This window comes from Malania oleifera, chromosome 1 (genome assembly GCF_029873635.1).
Source record: "Malania oleifera isolate guangnan ecotype guangnan chromosome 1, ASM2987363v1, whole genome shotgun sequence".
Lineage (NCBI taxonomy): Eukaryota > Viridiplantae > Streptophyta > Magnoliopsida > Santalales > Ximeniaceae > Malania > Malania oleifera.
In genome coordinates, this window is record NC_080417.1 from 96,258,150 (window position 1) to 96,267,921 (window position 9,772).

Sequence of the window (9,772 nt, forward strand, 5' to 3'; positions counted from 1 at the left end):
TTACTTGTTGTGTGTTTGATGAAAGATTACAGATAAGGATAAGCACTACTACGTATCAATTAAAGGGAAATAGTAGGCTACTGAACCGCGGAGGTGCTCATTATCATTGAGACAGGGTATACTCCGGTTCCCGACCATACTCTGCCCGGTTGGTGCACCTTGCTACCCTGATCCCTAGATCATCCCACTCTTGCTTTGGCCCGCTTGAGTTAGTACTTCTATGGAATTCTGATGAGCGTAGTTAGAAGCATAACGTCCAGCATCTGATTTAGATCACAATATCACTTTGTAGAAGTAAGGTAACTTAGAAATTTACTTGTTTTCTAGTAGTATAGATTTACTTGCTTTCCTTTACATGTTTTTTAGTAGTTATTAGACAATCACCATTGCAAAATACCATCTTTCACTTCTTTTTCATAACAAGGCTTTAGTAAACTAAATTGGAAGTAGTTTAATAACTGTGCTTCAAGTCTCCATAGATTGATACCTGACTTATCCATTTTCTACTAAACGTGGGATATTTAGGTTTATAAATATTATTTTTGGTAGTTAAGAACCCAAGCCTTGATGAGCCTACCAAATTTTGGCGCCGTTGTTGGGGACTTAGCTACGGTTATAAGCCAACTTCCACTTTAGGGTATTATTGCCTTGTTTTTTTTATTTGCTCTCCTTTTGTTTTCATTTTCTTTGTTAACTTCTATTTTCTTTATTTCGTTTTTTTGTTTTTGAAGTCTGAATCTATGTGCTTACATATGTAGATTACCACTATTACTCACTTAACGGGTGGAGTGAAACCGGTTACAACTAGGTCAAATTACCAAGGCTGACCTCAACCTTTACACACTCTCCTTACGGGGCAGAGAAGGCCCTACTGATCCTTACGGGTTAGATGAACACCCCCTCAGGCCACGCCTAGAATACAACAGATGATAACAATTTTTGCGTACAATTCAAATGCTTCTACACAAGCAAATATGTACCACTATGCACAATACAACTAATGCACTCACAGATGATCAAGAATTAATGTTCAAGTGAGATTTCATTAACCAATGTGTCTCAACAATATCTGTGTCAATATGTGTATGTGAGAGTGAGATCTTTGATTTCAAGATAATGTATTTGCAATATGAATATTCAAAGCATCTCCAGAACCCTAAGCAAACATCCTAAGAAATATTTTTCAAAGACCAAGCACAATGGATATTAGGGTTTAAACTTGCTAAAAATGATTTTATCAAAACACAAAGCAAGCTTATGAAACTTGCAATAAGGATGCAAGTTCTTAAACCAATGAAGAGTTTTTCCTAATCTAATATTTATAAGTAAAATGCCATGGGAAAAATTTTAAGCTACTTTCCAAAATCAACAATCAACAAATGCAAGTATGGGAATGTTGTTAGCTAGCAAAGAGGATAAATGAATACCCACAAAAATAATCTCTCTCAAAGATATGTAATTTAAATAAGTATGAGGAGATTTTGCAATATGATTTTTAAAAAATGGGAGTATGTAAGATTTAGCACAATAAATTTTCAGAGAAAAATTTTGCTAATCTATATGCTAATCTCTTGCTAACAAATGAAGGGGTATATAGAGAGTTGGGAAAAAATGCTACCGTTGGGGACATCAAGGGTAGAGTTTAATGAAAATTAATCCTGATTTATTGCGGTAAAAATTTACCAACCTGAGAGGTTTCGGTCAACCAAATCACTAAGTTCGGTCGACCGTGGCATTTTTGAACTAAGGTTTTGGTCAACCAAATTAAGGCGATTTTGAACCCTCTGAGGTTCGGTCGACCAAAGCATGTTCAATTAACCAAATTCAAAGGTTCGGTCGACCAGGTCAAATTTGAACTAAGATTTTGGTCGACCAGGGCATTGGGAATTCCCCATGTGTCAATTCAGTCGACCGTATGTGCCAAGTTCATTTGAAAATGGTCGACCAACCAAAGTCAAAATGTTGACTTTAGTTCGGTCGACCGAAACTTCTATGTAGCTTTAGGTTTGGTTGACCGAGACCACTTAAGATGTGAATTTAAGCCCTATTTTAGTCTCTGTGTTTCATCAACCCAGTGTGACTAAGCATAAGGCATTTTGGGTTATGTGGGTTATGATTCCTATGGTCATTCGAAGGCCTCTTGAGAGTCAACCCCAAAAATCTGACGTCGGTTGACCAAATCCCTAAGGTCAAACTATGCTCTTGAGCATTTAACTCTTATCATGCATGATATGCAAATATTACAAACCCAAAATATAAAACAAAATACATTTTACAATAAGAACAAATGTCTTCAATCTTCTTGCTCGTGTGTCTTTATGAAATACACCAGATACATATGATCTTGGAGTTTCTTCTGGCTTCCAAGTCCCTTGCTCTTATGTGTGCTGAAATTTAGACTCGTTCACATACTTAAACACACATAAGATACTGGTACTTTGTTAGCATCAAAACAGAGATCGTACACAAAAAGTTAACTTTTTTCTACAAATAATAATAATAATAATAATAATAATAATAATAATAATAATAATAATAATAATGCTTATAGAGTTGTTTTTTAAAGGGAAATAAAAGGAACCAAGATTACTTATTTAAAAAATAAAAAAAAAATTTAATCCAGCAAAAAGGGTAAAATACATTATATGATATTTGGCTCATTGGACAAATCTATGACAACTAACAACACAGGTTGCTGAAATTCTTTGAACCTCAAGAGAGGTTTGAATAATAATGACAAATCTCGAAGGAGGTTCGTGAAATTTACCCATCTTATTGAGTAAAATTAGTAGTTAAAACAACAACATGGGTACACCACATAGATTAAATGGAAGGAAGAGAAAAAAAAATGACCATCTCAACATGGCATCATTAATGATTCATATGAATTTTGCAAGATAAAATCCCCCTCCATGGCTCCATCCTTATGCCACTGCCCCAAAAGGCAATACACTTATGGTGGAAACGAAGTTCAACCAATCATTTGAAATAATTCAAGATAGAAGTCCAAAAGAAGGTAGGTAATATAAAATTTTCTGCTCTAGTAGTTGCTTTTATATGTCAAAGGCATGAAGAAAATATAAAATAGGACCAGAATGTTGTAAAACATTTATATTTATATGGATAACTATCTAGATAATAGGTTACAACCTTTGGTATGCTCATATAATGGTTCATTGTGTAGTTAGCTTTTGGGATGCCAATGTATTTGCCTATATATGGACATGCTTTACAACAAAATGAGATAATAAGAGGATTAGCAGAATCTAATTCCTGAAGAACTAGACTGTTGAATTTCTATAGCTCCATTTTTTTTTTTGTATTCCTCTTTTTATTTCATTTACAACACGTTATCAGCACGATCAAGTCTCTAATGGTATAGCAAGTTTTGTTGGTATTATTTTAAGGTAAGAATCTTGTTTCTTTTAACATTTGTTATCTATATAACTTTAGTTTTTTGTCAAACTATATTTATATGTTAACTATATCTCTTATCTTGAGTACGTGTCCTTGAATATTTTTATGTTGGAATATATGTGAGAATAACATTTTCATTTAATATTTACCTAACTTTGAATTTTTATTTGTTTTCAAAGTGACTTTATGATGTCAAACCTCACAAAGCTTGAATTCATTGCCCTTGATATTTCTGGAAGAAATTATTTGTGAATTTGTTCCCGATTTATCCTTTTTTAAAAAAAATATATTAAATCGAGAAATAAATTTTTCTGCGTAATAAATCAGAAAATAAATTCTTTTATGGCAGCAATGAATCTGACAAGAGTAATAAATAGATTATAAATTCTTCTGCATAATTTTTTTTATTTATTCGTTTGCTTTTGTTTTCAACATTAAAAAGTTACTTATTAGATCATGTAATGTAGAGCAAACTTTTATTTAAAGCCTAGATCAAATCATACAAATATAAATTTGTTAATCGGAATCGAATTATAATTAATTTATACATTAAATGACTTAGAATATATATATATATATATATATATATATATATATAATAGAAAACTTTTGTGATAGATTTTTAAATACTTAACATTTTATCAAATTATAATTTAAAAAAAACTTAGTTATTATATTATGAAATAAATTATGATGGTAAAAAAAAGGCTTGAACTTAAAATGAGAATGAAAGATTATCCATCATTTGTTATAAATTATTTGATTCAAATAATTATAAATTCCTTGCTTAATTAAATTTAATATGAGTTATAATTTTTTTATCTAATAATTTGTCTAAACTTTTCTTATAACTTCTGCAAGGCTAGAGGAGGTAAGCGCATCAATAAGCAATCGAACAATTCCGAGGGAAGATTGTATATCTCCGGAAAAGCATCATCACCTACAACCACAATATCAAAAACAAAAACACAAAAGAAAAATAATTTCATTGTATAACTACTTACACACTTCATTGCAGCACACAAAGAGCAACGACCTTGAGATTACCAGAGAGTATCTCTTTAGTCACTGCTTCCATGCACAAAGATAGGAGTGATGGAGATTCACCCATTGTGGAAAGTTGCGATGTTGCTGGAGAACAGACATACAAATCGAAATGGCAGGAAAAAAAAATGAAGCGAAATTGGAAGGTGCGGATCAGACCGAAACAGAAGTCATTTCAAAAATTAAAAAAAAAATAAATATTATTTAAAACTATTAACTATTACTCATTATTCATTACAATAATTAATTTTGTTCCTTGGGAGCAGTCAGGTTGTGGGATGGCCACCTATAAGGGCGTCGCCGTCTTCGGCATCGAGTGCATTGATGACTTCTGATTGAATAGGGCATTGGAACAAGACAACGAAAACAAAAGTAAAAAATAAATAAAAAAAAAATTACGCAGAAGAATTTATTATCTATTTATTACTCTTGTTAGATTTATCGCTGCCATAAAAGAATTTATTTCCTGATTTATTACGCAAAAGAATTCATTACCTAGAAGAATTTATTTCCCGATTTATCATTTAAAAAATATATATTAAATAATATCTTTTTGGGAAAATAACTCTCGGAATGACACGTTGTAAATCTCGCTATCATAAAAGAATTTATTTCCCAATTTATTACGCAGAAGAATTTATTTCCCGATTTATCATTTTAAAAATATATATATTAAATAATATATTTTTTGGAAAAAATAATTCCTAAAATGACACATAGCAAATCTTGCTATTTGAAGTAGCGAGATTACGTTAGAGTCATTCCGGGAATTATTTTCCCAAAAAATGTATTATTTAAAATATATTTAAAAAAAAAAGATAAATCGGGAAAAAACTCAATTATCTGCCATGGATACTTGATGCTGAGATTCACCTTAATGCTATGAATCTTGGAAGTACAATTGAAGAAGAAAATCAAGCACCCCTGCAGGATCGCGCAAAGGTAATGATTTTCCTTCGACACCATTTACACGAAGTATTGAAAATTGAGTACCTTACTATTAAGGATCCATTAGTCCTCTGGAACAACTTAAAGGAGAGATATGAACACTAAAAAATTGTAATTCTTCCAAAAGCTTAATATGATTGGATACACTTGCGACTGCAAGATTTAAAACTGTAAGTGAATATAATTCATCCTTATTTGAAATTAGCTCTCAATTGAAGTTATGTGAAGAAAAAAATTACCGATGATGATATATTAGAAAAAACATATTCGACTTTTCATGTCTCGAATGGGCTTATGTAGCAGCAATATGGAGAGCGTAGATTTACAAAATATTCTAAGCTAATTTCTTGTTTACTAGTGGTTGAACAAAATAATGAGCTTTTGTTGAAAAACCATCAATCTCGTCTAACTGGTTTGACATCATTCCCTGAAGTGAATGTCTTTTTCTCAAGGTCGCGGTGGTAAAAGGGGTCGTGGTAGGAAAACTTGTTGGACCCGTGATGATCATCCTTCAAAGTTTGAAAGAAAAAGTGCTGAAAAGACTCAAAGGAAATGGGTAAAGAATAAAGAAAGCTTTGAACAAAATAACAAAGTGCAAAATAATGACAATATTTGCTATAGGTGTGGAATAAAAGGTCATTGGTCTCGAATATGTCGCACTCCTAAACACCTAGTTGATCTTTACAAGGCATCGTTAAAAGGAAAAGGGAAAAATGTTGAATTGAATTTGTCTGAACCTGATGAGTCCCTGAAATATATGATTCTAGACCCTTATTTACCTATGCTTATCCGCATTTTATTATGTATTTACCAGAGTTATCATTGTTCAGAGCTATGTAAGGTTTGTTTGTCTTTTCAGAAAAAATAAGTTAAAACCATGGAGTTAGGCATTGCAAGAAGACAAGGATGATTTGGAGGATTCAAAGCTCGAATTCAGACATTCAACCAAGCTCCAGAGGCTTCAAATCATAAATGGACAAGAAGATGATACTCGACCATATGGCGCAACCAGCGAACCATAGGGGCGACTTAGTCTTCCACTGCAAACTCCAAGGTTCAGACTGAGATCAGAATGCTGTAAGATTCGACCAAGTGCTTGACCAAGTGACCCACTGGGGTGAGTACGTTGAGATACTGAGACAGAACTGAAATTCAAAAGTACCGAGAGTCTTGACGAAGTGGTCGATCAAGAGACCTTCTGGGGTGACTATGTCAAAAGACTGAGAATTCCTAAAGATCGAGATACTGCAAGTCTCGACTATCAACTTGACTATCAAGACCTTGAAGCGCAACAAAGTCGAAGACATTGAAGATTTGAATCCCTGACTTCCCACGAGATCCGACTAGGGTGCGCACAAGAATGACAAAGGAGCGACTTGGTCGACAGTGATGATCTTCTGTACAAGATTTGCTATAACCTTTCCTAATTTGTAAAACAAACATTGTAAACCCTAGAGCCTATAAGTATTTTCTACGAACACAAGCTCTGGGTTCCTCTTTGGCCTCTCTTAGGTGAGTGACAGACCTAGGAAGTCATTGAGAACCAAGATAGAATAGGAGTAGAGTAGTTTTGGTTTATGTATGGAGTGTCCGATGGCTTGTGACAACCAGCGGTGTTCATGCAACAGCCGTGTATATTAGGATCTCCTCTTGTACTTCTGGCGTTAGTGACAGACGTTTGGAATGATAAAGGGATGATATTTTTACTCATGCTTTCATTTATTGCTTTCAATTTACTACTTTCCATTCATTTGCTGTGTATTTGATAAAAGGTTGTAGATAAGGATAAGCATTGCTACATATCAATCAAAGGGAAATAGTCAGCTACAGAACCACAGAGGTGTTCGTTATCATTGAGATAGGGTATACTTAGGTTCCCAACCATACTCTGGACGGTTGGTGCACCCTTGTTACCATGTGCCCTTGATCGCCCCTCTCCTTCTTTGGCCCACTCGGGTTAGTATTTTTATGGAAGTCTGGATGAGTGTAGTTAGAAGTATGGCATCCAGTGTCTTATTTGGACCACAGTATTTCTTTGTAGGAGTAGGGTATCTTAGAAATTTACCTGTTTTACGATAGTATAGATTTATTTGCTTTTGTTTATATGCTTTTCGATAGTTATTAGACAATCACCATGGCAAGATACCATCTTTCACTTCTTTTTCATACAAGGAATTAGCAAACTAAGTTGGAAGTGGTTTAATAACTGTGCTACAAGTCCCTGAGGATCGACCCGACTTACCCACTTTCTACTGAACTTGGGATAGTTAGTTTTTATAAATATTATTTTTGGTAGTTAAGAGCCCAAGCCTTAGCGAGCCCACCAAATTTTGACACTGTTGTCAGGGACTTGGCTATGGTTATAAGTCAACTTCTGCTTTAGAGTATTATTGCCTTGTTCTTTTGATTTGCTCTCCTTTTGTTTTCACTTTCTTTGTTAATTTCTATTTTCTTTATTTGATTTCTATTTTTGGAGTTTGAATCATTGTGTTGCAAGTGTGTATGTTTGGTCTGTGTTCTTTGGACCCAGAGATAATTCTCATAGATCTTGAGATTGAAAAATCCCGTAGGTCCCTTAGGAAACCTATCTCTAATCCAAAGAAGGCAAAGTCGTTTGAACTGAAAGTTATGGCCGAAGATAACCCCCCGGCTCCTATTGAACAAATTCCAGAACCCCATGCTCCCCACCTACCTGTGGTGGGAGAGCAACACCTTCAACCCCTTAGGGACTACTTTGTGCCTAATGCATATGCATTGCCATCTTGCATCTGATACCCAGATGTCCAGACGACACAATTTGAGATTAAGACTTCAATCATCTCGATGCTACCCATCTTTCATGGGAACTCCACTAAAAATCCTTATCAACATCTAGATGAGTTCTTGGAGATTTATTCAACCATCTGTATCCCTAATTTCAGTGATGATACTCTCCGTCTTAGGCTCTTTCCGTTCTCTCTAAAGGATAAGGCCAAATATTGGCTGACGTCTTTAGAACCGAACTCGGTGACCAACTAGGCTACCATGTAGTATGAATTCCTTAAAAAGTACTTTCCAATTGGGAAGAGTAATTAGCTTCAGAGAGCCATCACAAGTTTCTCACAGATGGATGGGGAACTCTTTTTTGAGACTTGGAAGCGCTTTAGGGACCTGCTCCGTAAATGTCCACATCACCAAGTCCCCAAGTGGCAATTAGTCCAAATTTTCTACGAAGGGTTGGCTGAGAGAGATAGGTCTATGGTTGATGCGTCGTGCGGAGGTACTTTCCTTACTAAGCATGAGAATGATGCTTGGATTCTTTTTGAAAATCTGGCAGAAAACTCTCAGCAGCACATGACTGCCACCCGTAGACTAAGTAATCTATCAACTTCTAAACCTAAGGGAGTTTATGAGTTGACCGCAAATCAAGACCTAGCCCCTACTCTGCATGTTATATCTAAAAAATTAGATCAATGCTTATCCCTAAGACCACAGACAATAACGTGTGTAGAGGTTTGTGCAATCTACTTGACCCTTCCCGTACATGTTACAATTGCCCTCACGCACATTCCCAGCCTGAACTTGTGCACGAGGAAGTAAAGGTCACCCAAAATTGGTATGATAAGCCCTCTAATGACCCATACTCAAACACATACAACCCTGGGTGGAAACAACATCCTAATTTATCGTGGAGGCCACAAACTCCGGGTTTCCAAGCCCAAAGACCTCCATAAGCCCTGAACGCTTTGCCTCCATAACCGTACCAAAATCTCCAAAGTCATTCGAACTCAGCCCCTAGACCTTCAACCATGTAGCATCCACCTCCACCTTAGTCTAGATATGATTCATTTCAGGAGACGGTGTTGACAGCCCTTAAGCGAATCAAAGTTGATCGTCAAGTGGACCGGAAACTCCTTCACTCTCATTCCCAATCTACCACCATGGGACAACTAGCCACTACTCTAATTCGGAGGGATAAGGGTAAGTTTCCAAGTCAGCCTATGATAAATCTAAAGGGACAATATAGGGTAGAATGTGAACCGGATTCTGGCCCCTCATCATACTCTGAGCAGGCCCAAGTAGTAACCACACTTCAAAATGATAGGCTGATAGCTGAACAAGGCAAGGAGCAGCTGAGCACGGGGGAGACCCAAGATGAAAAACTGGGAGCACCCAACACTGATTTATGCACTATTTCTTTCTCTAGTCGGGTACAAATACCATTGAATATCATGCCTACCACCATAAAGACCACCCCTCATTTTGCCCCCAACAGGGTTTTTAACAGTTACCCAGTGACATGTCCGACAGCCCCACTTGCACCCTCTATATTCATGAAAGAGACTTCCACTGAGTCGATTTGGGACATGTTTAAACAAGTAAG

General features: G+C 35.6%; 1 non-coding gene across 1 annotated transcript; it reads right to left on the minus strand.

The window, feature by feature from the left end:
* Positions 1–8,482: 8,482 nt before the first annotated feature.
* On the minus strand, positions 8,483–8,588 carry LOC131147334 (small nucleolar RNA R71). The gene has a single exon (XR_009134723.1). It is a non-coding gene; the product is annotated as a small nucleolar RNA R71 (small nucleolar RNA).
* Between the last annotated feature and the right edge of the window lie 1,184 nt (positions 8,589–9,772).